The sequence below is a fragment of the Saccoglossus kowalevskii genome, chromosome 10 (assembly GCF_978046115.1).
Source record: "Saccoglossus kowalevskii chromosome 10, keSacKowa6.1, whole genome shotgun sequence".
Classification (NCBI taxonomy): Eukaryota; Metazoa; Hemichordata; class Enteropneusta; family Harrimaniidae; genus Saccoglossus; species Saccoglossus kowalevskii.
Genome location: NC_140650.1, coordinates 27,698,155 through 27,712,348, shown reverse-complemented (window position 1 = coordinate 27,712,348; position 14,194 = coordinate 27,698,155).

Sequence of the window (14,194 nt, the reverse complement as noted above, 5' to 3'; positions counted from 1 at the left end):
TGAAGTGCCCAAAAATAAAAAAAAATATAGATATACACCAACCTCTGAGGACATAAACCCTGTCAGAGGACTTTTTCATAGTTCTCGGAAAACATGATTTATATTAAAAGTTAATTCCATTATTAATACATTTTGTGTAGCTTAGATGTAGTAAAGGGGAAGGTATGGTACCGTTTAATTTAGTATATTTCTATTTTAAGTCACAGGATATTCAACGCAATTCTATGTTGCATTGCATTAAAGCGAGTTTAATTAAACTCCAATAAATCGAGTTCATATCGCAACTATATTAAAAGTTAATCCATCTATATCAAAAATTAATTCAATGAAGTTCTCGGAACATATAGCAATACAAGTATGTGGGTGTGTGTGTGCGTTCAAGTTGCCGGGTTTTCTTTCAACGATTCCCGTGAGCGTAGACTGGTGGCGACACTGTTAGCATGGTCTTCTTTCCACATAATCTTGTACGAAATAATAGTTCACATCCAATAGTATACAATGACCTTAAAATATCAAGTGCATATTCCCTTAGTGATGCTAGCATGTGTTGACGAAATCTCATAACCTTACTTCTATTTTACATTTTTATTTCAACTCAAATGAGTCACAGCTTCCTCAGATTTCAAAACTTTGGGTTTTTTCTAACCGAGTTTTCTAAAATGTTAATATGACAATACAATAATTTACTACCTTTTTCAATTATATAATCGACTTAACCAACATGTTCGATGACTTTATATAGCCCCTGCGCCTGTCAACTTAAAATTAGCTATAAGACTAGTAATAGTACCCGGACACCTAGCTTGGGGGCCTTCCGGTATGATATGGGTCTTTTGTCGCACATGCGTTTCTGCATATTTTAAGATTCATTGAATTTCCCGACCAAACCATTTGCATGTGGGTAGAAGGGATGAGTTGTTTCATGGACAACATTCTACACACAAACAACAGTATACAAATACATCTGTGTGTATATCCCGTCAGGAAGTGCTTGCACGTGAACATGACGCATGACTTGAATGAAGTCTTATTAACATGACCGAAACTTCAAATCTAATCTCCACTGTACTCGCTGCATGTCAGCCATTGAAACTGTCAGCCTTAAATAAAAGTGCATGCGTACTTGCTGTGTCTGTTTCCAGAAAGTCGTAGTACTCACCCGTATCTAGTGCAGCCTTTTGAAAAGAAAACTCGAGCAAAATCGACTAACACAGAAGATGGCGGTAAAATTCATTTGTGCTTGTGTTTGGCGACATCATCAATAATTGCTACAATGTTTTGCTTACCTCTAGTGATTTTAATGATATGAGATTTGTCATTAGAGCACATTTGTGTGTAGTGACTTGTTATGGTCACAATTACAGTGGTACTGTTCCAGTAGCCTGAGTACTCAAACCGTTATTTTCTGGACAAATGGGCATTAACGTGTATCAGATGGAAAATACAGTGTCAGAGTTCGTCACAAAAAATGGTTTTAATATCTGATAATTATGAGATTTTATATATTGACATACCTTGCAGATTATTGTTGTATACACAGTCAGGTATTCAAAAACACGTTCACCATGTTCATAAAACAAATGTTGCTTGACCAAGTTGGAAGTAAACAAATACTAATATCACGGTAATGTAAAATCATCACGTGCATGTTTATCATAGCAAAACAACTTTCACATAATACTGAGTAGTATTACAACATATTTAAAGTGTCCTGTACGGAATACAATGTGGTGATTTACCAGCCAAGACGGACTACAAGATTAAACAAAGATTACGACCAGTGATGGAAGCAGCATTTAAAAAAAGAAAGCGTACAAGATTTACTAAAGGTTAGTGATGGCAAAACATATATGGTTAACACTGTTATAGTCATTACATGAACCAATAGAGTTTTTGTTTTTGTTGCTAATAAAAGTAAGAGTGCATTCTACTATCGGTAAATAGCTTAGCCATAAATTGGAATATATTATAATATTATCAGTTATGGGGTTCTGGTTCATCTAGAGTTTTAGTCCATCATCATGTTATGAATAATTATTGTATAAATATTATTTCATTTTGCTATTAGTTCATGGGCAAAATGTATACAGTAAGTACTTATGGGAATACAACATGGCTGTATTTATCGAAATATTTGTTTTCACTTCTGGCATCTAAGTATGCTATCATATAAATACACGAGCACGCCCCTCTAACTGTTTATCGGCTCGGATGTCGGAGGAGCGACGAAAATCTTCTTTTGTTCGTGCATTACTGGTTTATTGAATGTCACATGCATATTTTGTATTTACAAGCATCATATTCACTATACTGATGCTCTCTTTAGTTCTTTTGTTTTGTCATTATTTTATCTCAGCTTAAACTGTCAACTGCTACTTCAGCCTTTTCAATAACTCGATTATTTTATATTTTTATTTATGATCTGGTATACAGTAATCCAATAAGGGCATTGAATATAGCTTGTTATGGATGATCTCTCAATTAAATCACTCTCACTAAGTGTGAGGGGTATTAGAAACAATATAAAAAGAACCAAATTATTTACGTGGTTTAAACACAAAAAATTGGACATTATTATGCTGAATGAAGTTTATAGTTCTCAAAAAGTCGAGGAGCAGTGGGCAAAACAATGGGATGGCAAAATATTTTTTCTCACATGGTATCAAGGGTGTATGTATTTTATTTAGACAACTACCCGATATTACAATCCATGATAACATCAATGAGAATGCAGGGAGATTTGTGTATGTTGATTTCATTATCCAAAATTTGCGAATTATATTGGGAAGCATCTAAGCACCCAATATCTCCAGTGAACAACGGTGTGCTAGTTTTAATAAGCTGAATGCAAGCAATTAATTTTAGGGGGGAAATGTCAATGTCTGTCTTAACCCTGTATAACATAACCCTGGATAAACAAAGGGAAAATCTAAAATACAAAAAAGGTAGATATCAAACCATCCATCTGTATTAATGTCTGTGTACAGAGTGAATCGTGGGACAGACATGGTCATTCATACTTGAAATTTAATAATTTCAAGTGTAAAGATAGGAACTATATCCTAAGTCTAACAAATCAAATAAAGGAGTGGTAGTTTAAGCTTTCAGGCAAATACCCAGCGATTTTTTTGGAGTATCTCAATTATAAAATAAGAAGATTTACGTTGACGTATTCAAAAACAAAATAGCAAGAAACTTCATGAACTGGAAACATAAATCGGGGATTTGGATAATAATCTTGATAATGAAATTAAAACAGAACAATTTAATGAGACAAAATTGAAAATTGAAATAATCTGGAATGATAAAGTAGAGGCATTTGGAGAGATCAAACAAACCTAAAAAATTGGGAAACATTTACAAACTAACAATACTGAGGACACAAATGCTGAACATATCATGACCTATATTAAACATTTCTATTCAAACCTGTATACGAAAGATCAATTGATAGAATCAGAACTGGGCGCTCAAATTTTTGTATACATTAGAAACATCCCCTGTCTAGGTTGGGAAGCAAATCTGTCTTGTGAGGGAGCACTAACTTTGAGCGTCGATGTTTTACAGCGCTAACTTTACTACTAAAGGATAAAACACCGGGTATTGATGGGTTTTAAGCTGAATTTTATCTAACATTTTGGAAAATTATTAGTTCACATTTACTCAATAGCTTAAACTACTCTCATAGAAAGGGACAGTTAACAGAGTCGCAAAGACAAGGGGTCATAATCTTGATTGCCAAAAGGGGCAAAAATAAAATGTTTCATGAAAACTACTGACCAATATCTCTCATTAATACTAAGGTAACGATAGCCTCTAAAGCAATTGCAAAACGCATTTATGCCATTCTGCCAACTGTCATTCACCCAGACAATGTGCTTTTGTGAAAGACAGATTTATAGGTGATGTGATTCGCACAGTTTTTGATGTAATGTGGATAACTAAATATCAAAACACGTACGGGATGTTAATATCACTGGATTTCAAACAAGCATTCAATTCAGTTCACACAAGTTTTTAATTTTGGTAATTCCTTTATAAATTTGGTAAAAATATTTTACAGTAGCATCTCTTCCTTTGTGATGAATCATAAAACATCAACTGGTTACTTTCCCATTGCAAAAGATGCGCGACGGGGGCCCTCTGTTCCATTATCTAATTCTAGTAGTGGTGGAATTACTAGTATTAGTATTCGAAATAATCCGACTATAAAAGGTCTTGGCATCTTAAAATTATTAATACATGACTAGTATTATTAAGTTAGTAATGTATGCAGATGACATATCCTGTACAATCAAGCCCACCGCAAATATATCTCTTTTCAATGCAGTTAACAGATTTGGAAAATGTTCATGATTAAATCTAAATCAGAATAAAATGGAGGCACAAATGTTGGGGTAAGGTCACAGACCAAGGGAGAAAGTAATTTTTAAATGGTCGAATGGAATAACGTGTTTATTGAGGAAACTTTTACAAAGAAAATAAATAGTTTAAAGTCAGTGTGCACATTATGTATGGTCTAGGAAAACGCTTTCAATAATTAGAAAAAATCAGATCCTTAAAACTGTCGTGATTTATTTCTATAGTCTAAAGATCGGTCCCTGATACGACTTGATAATAGTTCTGGTTTATATGACGTGTTTAATATCATTCATCCCTTTCCCAGAATCTGTCACCATTTAGACCTATGCTGGCCTTGGTCGGAACTGAAATCATTGACTGGAACTATTTCTGACAGTTTGGTATGTGTTGTTTCTTAATATAGCAGACAATTAATCCATAAGATATGACGTGTTCAGTACTTCGTGTGATTGGCTGTATGATTGAAGGCTACGCCTTAAAGTCTGTATACTCCTTTGTAATTGGATAAGGTTTTGAAAGTGAATAAAGGAGTCTTAGTCGGTCACCATGAGACACGCAGTTTTGGGTCAGCCTTTAGAGAGTCTTGGGGGACTATTCCCCGGGGCATTCTGTCTTGGTGATGAGTTCTTGGAGAACGACTGAGACGATGAGTTGGCACGTATTCTATCTGTGAGTGTGTGTGTGTTTGTTCAGTCGAAAGGTTGCGAACGTTAAGATCCGTGGTACCTCAGATGTTGGTTTAATAGGGACGATAATTAACCGCATCATAACACCTTTGGCCTTTTTTAATTCATATATTTAGCATCAATGATTACAGTGCCAAAATCAATTATCAAAAAAAAATCAATAATATTATTTTACAATTGTATTAGGAATGGAAAGGATAAAATTAAATATTACTGAGACGAACTCCTGTTTTAAAACACAACAGATTATGTGGGGTAAACAGTTTGTTTTTTAAAGTCAAGCTAGATGGAAGAATATATTCATCATGTGTTTTTTTGCAACTACGAAGAATCCGAATTTGAAAATCAAATTCCCCCTTGTACTATGATATGATCTGGAAATGATTGACATCATACACTCTAAGATTGATAAACAAATATTATGGAATAATCGATTTCCCAAAAAAATGGCTACCGGACATCTGTGTGAAAGGTTTGGCAAAAAAAAATAAGAAGAATAGAAAATTTATTTGATTTCCATAGACAATTTAACGACTGGCAATTTGAATATTGGAAGGGACACATTATTTCTATTAAATAGAAATATTGAACTACAAATCGCAATAAACAAAAACAAAGAGCTCATTCATTACCAGAAATGGGAACAATTGGCTAGATATTGAACAAAAGTAAATATATGTTATATCCGATCAAATTTGTATTTCTATTTTTTTATTTTTTTATTTCTTAATTTTTCTTTCCTTGTAATATTGTGTGTGTTGTATGTTTATATTATTAAAACAAAATAAAAACATCATTTAAATAAAAAAAAAATATCCAAGAAATTCAGACGTAGTCCGGAACTATCTATTGTTTATCAGACATTCCCAACAACTACTGTATGCACTACATGCAATCGTCATTAAAACACAATTCTTTTTTTTAAATCTAATTTCACTGAGTGAAATATTTATTTTTATGGGCTTTGAAAAAAATACCATACCACTCTTGTCGGAACTAAACATCGCCTATAATATGTACAACTTGTGTATCATGCAGTCCAAACATCTATAGACATTGTAATGTTTATTAAATACTAGGACCATGAATTGTCATAAATAGACGCGATCGGCTGCCACATGTTTTCTAGTCAAAGCTCCACCATCTCACGTTGGTATCAAAATAATTGCGACTACTGAACTCTAGAGGGGGCACTGTTTAGTGATGTTTTATTTACACTGCTCAGTGTGTACCTTGTTCTTTGTTAGACCGCCCTCACGGGTTCGGGATAGTTTGATGCACAATGACTCTGGATTATATATAAATACAACAAAGGACAGAATTAGTACACGTTTTGAACTATTTTTACAGGACAGATTCACTATTTATCACACAGTAGTATAAAACATAGGACCTAGTAGTGCAGTAATATGGCATCTAATACAGCTGAAGAAGGTAAATTAAGCCACCACGGTGAACAAATTACGTCATTTGTTAATAACACTTTCTTCTGGCTGAGTTCAAACATCGGTGAATAAATATACATTACACAAAAAACGATATATCACACTGTATCGTAGTATTACTTTACTGACGAACTCGTAGTTACAGTCAAAACAAAGTTAGCTTAGACGTTCAGTTGTGAGACATGACAAAATAAACGGTGCCAGCGATATATTTCGAGTATGAAAGAACAAAATAAACGCAATCAAAGGCGCCGACCACGCTGTTTTGGCTGTAAAGTTGAATAGTATTAACAACGCAACTTCCGGCGGATTGCAGGCTCCCTTTGATCCGTGTCGCCTCTCAACATGTATTAACAAGTTGTTGATCGAAGTAGTGGTATTGTTGACAGCTTTGATCGATAATGTTTTGAAATCCGGAAATATAAGCTAGGCATATAATAAGGCTATTGACCTTTGCGACATTTGTTTGTGACTTCTTGTCAAATAATAATATAAATATATATTTCCGGGCGTTAGTCTTCAATGTTATCACACTGATTCGTATAATAAGTAATAATGTAATGGTTATGTTGAAACAGATGCGTTAATGTTCAAAACGATTCAACCAACAGAAATATTATTATTGGGAATGGTGATAATTATTTCATTCAGTCAAATATCCAACCTGTTTCAACTTGTAAACAGTGATTCTACTTTTGGATAACGAGATAAACTCAGATATACCACTTTACCTATGACGGCTGCGATACATTTTAGATCAGTAAAAAAAGTAGACCCTTCCAACGAAGGTCAGCCGCTGACTTTTACCTTCAGACAACACAATACCACCATTAGGGGGAGGTAAAGTGGCGGCTTTGTTCGTGAAAACTTGTTTTTGTGTTCGTTTCATAAAGCGGCGCGTTACATAAAACAATGTGAAATTTGAATTTGATGAGTATGTATGAATGCAAGCTGTAACAAGTCGAAAAAGGATGAAAAGAAGGCGTTGCGTGATTGGTTCGCACATTGTATTGTACTTTTGCCACCAGCAAGTGATCAAAGTTCATCAGTCAGTTACAAATAATATTTGAAAGTACAATTTTGCAAACGTAATGAGATTCATATTCAGTATAACATTTGATACGCGATTTCATGTTTGCAATGAGTATCGTCACTATAAACTGTTATTCTCTCAATGAATAGCCGGGGAAGTCAAAGAACAAAGGCGCCGCTCATTCAGAGCGTTCTATTTTGTTGGTTGACGCTGCAAGAAAAAAGTCAACGGCCGGCTTGCACTGGTAGTATGCGTAAATGTGGTCAGTGAAACAACAATATTGTCTTCTTTGCTGGCTGCTTTACACGTATTAACTTATAGTACGGCAGATGTGCTCGCATCAGATAGAGTGTAATTTTGTCAATTACTGATTATATATTTCGGCGGATAGTTTGATGTTTGATATACGTTGATATAATCACAATATGTTACCCACTCACCAACAATATAATCCTGAATTATATCAGTTATTTACGGAACATTGGATTCGTTTACCAAATATAAACGGACACTTTGGCATAGGTTTCTCTAGATGTCACGCGTCTGTAGCTCGAGTGGAACAAATCTAAAGGGCATAAGGTTCAATCACTTCCATCACAACTGTTCTGATAACATTTTGTCATTGGTTATACATAATACATACCACTTGACATTAAAATGTTCATTTGAAATACACACACCGCCTACAAACGATTCATATGTTTGATGTATGGCTCAATCCCTAGAACACACAACACACGTGTTGAGAAAGAACTTATCTTCATTTCCGGTCATTGGAACTTAAAGCGGGAGGGTTGTCACCTGCGCACGCGCGGGAATTGAGTCCCAAGCGACGATATCAACACACGCAAAGGCTCATGGGTAGACGCTTGTTTGTAAATGATGACACGCTGTGGTCATCTGACGCATGCGCAGGCGACGACTCCCCCGCTTTAAGTAGCGACATGGGTGTTCAAATTTACAATCTACATAAATCGTTGAATTACCAAATCTATATGAACCTAGTTGTATTTGTTAATTTCAACGTACGAAAACATGATGATTACAATACAATATTTACAAATTGAAGTATAAAGTACAAAAAGACTTAGTTTTCCTTGGTTCGAACTAATAAATTAAGAGGTATTTTAATAGCGTTTTTGGGTAAACAAATGCAATAATACTGAATTATACGATGTGACCCGACTGTTTTATAGCACAGTGATAACCCATAATAATACTAGTATATGACACCTGACATATGGTTGCATTGAGGTCTCAAGGATTCGATTATGACGTATAATAAGTTGTTATTATAGTGATGGTAATTTCACTCGGAGTTAGAACACCTAAATTGCGAGACGAATGTAAGCGACACGAAATATTCGACGTGTACAATTTCCATCAATATATGATTTCATTCATTCGGGTGTGAGAAAAGAAGATTTCCCAGCACATTTCTATAGCTGCTCGTGTGCACAGGTAAACCGTGTCCGAAGTGACGCGTGTAGTTCGTGAAATAGAAACTGTGACATTGTATAAATTTAATGTTCGGATATTTTCCGTCAACTCAGATTTTCGTTTATAACTGATTATAACGTTTGTTATGATGTAAGCCATCGTCCGAATCGCACGGTTTCGCTAAAGCCGGCCATTCATAACCGGCCCACGAACCCGTGCGTGATTGTGTTAGGAAAAGCTGCAGTTAAGTTAAGTCATTTGATTGGGCGTGCCAAGGAGCTTGCGCCACCAATCAACGTTGCTGTATCATAAATGTGAACGTCTTGGGTCAACACAGATTAAAACAATGGCGGCGTGTAGACTTTGAGCTGGTTCACCGGGAGTCAAAAACAGAAGGTTTATATTTGTTGACACGTTTCCAAACTGTTTTATTCCAACATTGAAAATTGTTTGTGGGCAAGTGATTGAAGAGGATGGAATACCTAAATATTTGTGCAAACCGTGTTTTAGTAAACTGACAAAACTATCGAAACTGATAACATAACAACTTGTCCATTCCCCGTGCAACAAATACATCAATCCCCTCAGATTCAGCACTAAGCGCTTTATTTTGATCGTCAGTAAGCTCGCTCACAGAGAAAAAGCTAGCAACTCGTTGAAAATTATATTCCAAGATTTAAATTTTACCAAGTTATGTGTCGTATATATCATGAGTTCTGATTGGGTGATGCAAATGAGCCCAAGTGAATCTTATAATCGTTTGAGGGCGTGCTACATACAGTAAATAGTGGTAAAATGTGCCAAGGGTTAATGTTGAGGCTTCTGCCGAATAAATGATCCTTGGCTGGCGGAGATGATTTTGAGCTACAACAACGGTACAATTGTTACATATAAAACGCACAGGTCACTAATAACACCATCAAAGCATATAACCTGACGCATTAAATATGAGCTAGACTTTTTAGAGCTAGATATAATTAGAAAAAAGGTGTCAACCTTGTGGATAGCGTTGAAAAGTTGTCTAACTAGACAAAACTTCTAAAAGTACACAACGTAACACGTAGACATAATTGACAAAATTACTTTGCCACTTGATATTTTGTAGCCACATCAGGATCACGTTCGGTGATTCAGCAAAACGTACAATTGTAAACTAATAACTGTATCTCAATTGATGATGTATAAATGAATGACCCGGAAGTATTTGTCATTTGACGATCGGTTTCGATGATGAGCTTTTAGATCAATTAGTGGCGCACGTCTTTGTAGAAAAAGACGATGTAATTGTTGTACGTTACGTCATAGAATAACTACATGGATATAGCTTTCATTGAGCAATGATTGATAGGTACTGAACTTTGGTTCAAAATCATTATTTCGAGAAGACTTTTCATACTATTCATATACGTTCATCTACCGTTGCAAGGACAGCAATTAAAGTAGCAAACCATCAGGGTGTATAGAAGCCATTCACACACTAGTGGTAACGTAAGAATTCTGTGGTTGTTATGCATCGTTAAACCAATTTATGGAGTCGATAAGTCAAATTACAGAAAAACTTAATTGCTTCCAAATACTGTTATTAGAATTTGGAATGTAAGTTCTGGAAAAGAACATGTATTTAGTCTATTTATGCACTCGTATCAATCAGTCAGTCAACTAAATACGCCCCATTTTCATCGATCGATATCATTGAAAGAGAAGATAATATATTGATGCGAATTGATTCACAACTGAATGACGCATTTATCCTAGGGTAAATAATATGTAGACTAGCTATGTCTTATGTTACATCAGCGTGAACACTTGCATAACAATACGCCCCATGTACTGTGTGTATCGGTTGCTAGAGGTGACGTGCTGCAACGACGTTTTTTTTACTTTTTTTTAGCTCATTCAAGCATATAAACCATTGCTTGTTGTAATTTCAAAATAAAAAAAAACACAGACATTATTCATCGAATATCGGCCCCTAACATTTCATTGACTCAACTTCGTAATACAGAGCAGGAGAGTTGATGTCAAGTGTGTGAGTGGCTCTATTCTACTTTTACCACGTTGCTGTCTTACTACAACTCCATTAGTACATGTGTGCTTGCTCACAAATAACATTGATTGCAGTATTTATTCATTTTCTTATATTTAATAATGTTTGTAGAGATGTAATGAAATAGGTCAGGGGTTATTTGATTTTGTTATTGAAAAGGAGAGTATTATTTCATGTGTCTACCTTTAGTAATTGCCGCATTATCGTTTTCCCCGAGGTAATCAGTTGATTTGACGTGACCTGGTTTATTGCTAGGTATGGAATGACCTGATATTTGTTATTATTAAAACGTGCTTCTTGGTACACATTGCAATCCTGGACATGTTTTACATTGCACTGTATAGAAATAAAATATAATAAGGCTCGCCTGTAGTGCTCGTAAAATATAACTTCGCAATTGACTGTTTATAAAGGGTGTAAACGTTATGCATACTATGTACAACTAAATAATTGTATGGTGTAAAAACTGTAAAAAAAATCATATTTATGAATATACACAACATTACGGTGTTTGGAGACTAGACATTTGATTGTCACATATGTTATTGTACTGCACGTACGATTAGAACATACTATTCTTAATAATTATAAATAGTTTCATAGTGAAATTTAGACGATGTCTAGTTTCTGTCAATGTTAAAACCACTTCATGTAACGTAATTATTTGTCAGTCACATGTTTTGTGGTTCAAAACAGACGAACTTCGAAAACACAAACACCAGATTCCAGAGGTACTCATCAAATTCCAGTCAAATAGTGATGTTTGCACATATCAACTTAGTAACATATACTCTGCGGCTTCCCAGAAGTATAGCAAGTCATTTTAAATTACGTATTTTTGGAGGGAATCCGTAGTCCCCAATAAGTCTCCTTTTCATTACATTTGAATATTTTTAAATTAATTTATTTTTATAAGTTTTTTCTAGTGTCATGTGTTTGCTATATCGACGTAAAAACAATATTCATATTCCGAGATAGTCGAAAATACACTGCAAGACGAGCTATTTTAATTGAATACACACCATATTATTTTTGTCCATCTTATAATCTCTGGGCAATGCACAGGTGTATTGGAATTGAAAGGACATCTGACAAGATGTAATATGGCTTATACTTACTCAATTTGTAGCTACTGCATAATTCACACCATATCGGTGCTGGGCTTATCCGTGTAATGCCGATGTCTATTAATCACGCACATTGGCATTAGATTATGTCTGTCTTAGTCGTAGTTCTTTCTTCAGTGGATGTTCATGGACATTTTATACTTGTATTTAGTATCTTAAGTCATTCGTTTACATCTGGTACGTGGTAATCAATGAAAAATAAAACTGTACAGTAAAAACATTACATCGTAAGTAAATACAATTCGTTTTGTTGTGACATTCATGAAGATCAGTTGAAAGTGCAATTTCCCGAGCCATGTCCCGTATATACTGTGTTTAATGTACTGACAAATGAGTGCTAATTTCTGTGAAAAATGTGAACCGTAAGGATTGAAATTACATCCACCCCCGCATGCATTTACTATTCGGCGTGCCCTTTACCTGTTTTATTACGTAGTGTACGTATGTAAGTATAGATGGAATTCGCACTCATTGACGTATTAGCTATAATGAATGGTAAAAATTCTATGCGAATGGGGATCAGAGAAACGTTGAAATGCGAATTGTTCTGATGAATCTGATTGCACAAGAATTGCTCTTTTAAAAACAAAATGCGCTCAATTGTACCCATTTCCGCTTTAGGCATATTAAGTAGATGTGTATAGAAATTATCCAAATGACGTCTGTATAACGAAATATGCATATACGTTTACCAATTATAGAGTCGGGTAATCAGTTAATTGCAGACAAAGCTTATCACTATGTCTAGACATTAGTAATGTTTAAAGTACAGTAGTGTCGTGTCATAAGGGCATTTAATCGAGGACATTTGTGTCCTCTTAGAGAAACAGTCGCCACGACTTACGTGGCCACGTCACGTTTTTATATTTCAGTCTAAAATGTATTGGTTTGGTTTGGGGTAGTTTTCCACTGTGTCACTCAAAGAACTTTCACAGAAACTTGTGTTCGCTGCAACTAAAATTTGTGTTTTGTTTTGCCCTGATTACGTTCCCGGTACTATTATCATGTGCTTTCTGTTATTTTATCTTAATTTATACTTTCCACCATCATGTTTCTTTATCCCCCAACAAAACTAAACTGCACATGAATAGCTCAGTCTACAGTAGAATTTGTACATTTATATTTGAACTACATTGCACACTGCGATCATATACATCATATTTGTTTTCTTTTTATGTTTGTATCTCTATCGTGACCACATAGAAAAAAATTGAAAAAGGAATTCTATGTTGAGCCCCCCGCAAACCTAAACGCCCAAAAGATGTATAAAATATGCAATATAATGTAATTTTACATAATATATGGAGATTAAAATTGCATAAGACTCGATAGTGACTATCTCAGCAATAACGATAAATACAACAATAATAATATCTTCTGGTGTTTGCATACATAACAATATATATACTTACATACGTGCCAAGTGCATATCGCAATTAGCTCTCGGGATTTAGATGCGTATTATAATAAAGCCAAGTGAAAACATTATAAATAACAGTAATGTTCTTGATTCGTCCAATCGAACTTGTTTAAATAATTAAATTGGTGCTTGGATTTACGTGCTTTGATTCACAAACTCTTAGCTTTGTACCATCATTGTCCGTAATTTATTATAACTGTTTTATTATACCTATTACTGTGGCTTATTTATTTAAATTAATATTCAAGGCAATGATTTTATTTTTTATAAGTCACCTGTACTGGTCAGCATGTTAGAGATTTATGTAGTCGATTATTAAGTCCTAAGTAGCTGTCATGTAATATCTAATTAAATTTAGCGTGTTTTGCATTGAAATATTAACCGCAAGTAATCAAATTACATTTCGATGTTTATTTCTCAATTATGTTATGTTTTTGTGTAACTAAAGAATTCGATGATCTAAAGTGCATACCGTTTTTTGGTATATACCCCTCTCCTCCCCTCAACGGAGTGTGTTGACAATGATTGTTCGTTTACCTGAGTCACTTTTTATTTCCCACTCCACGTTATCTCACTTCACTTATCAAAGCGGGTAGATATAATTGGCAACTGTCCTGTCTGCGTAATAGTTATT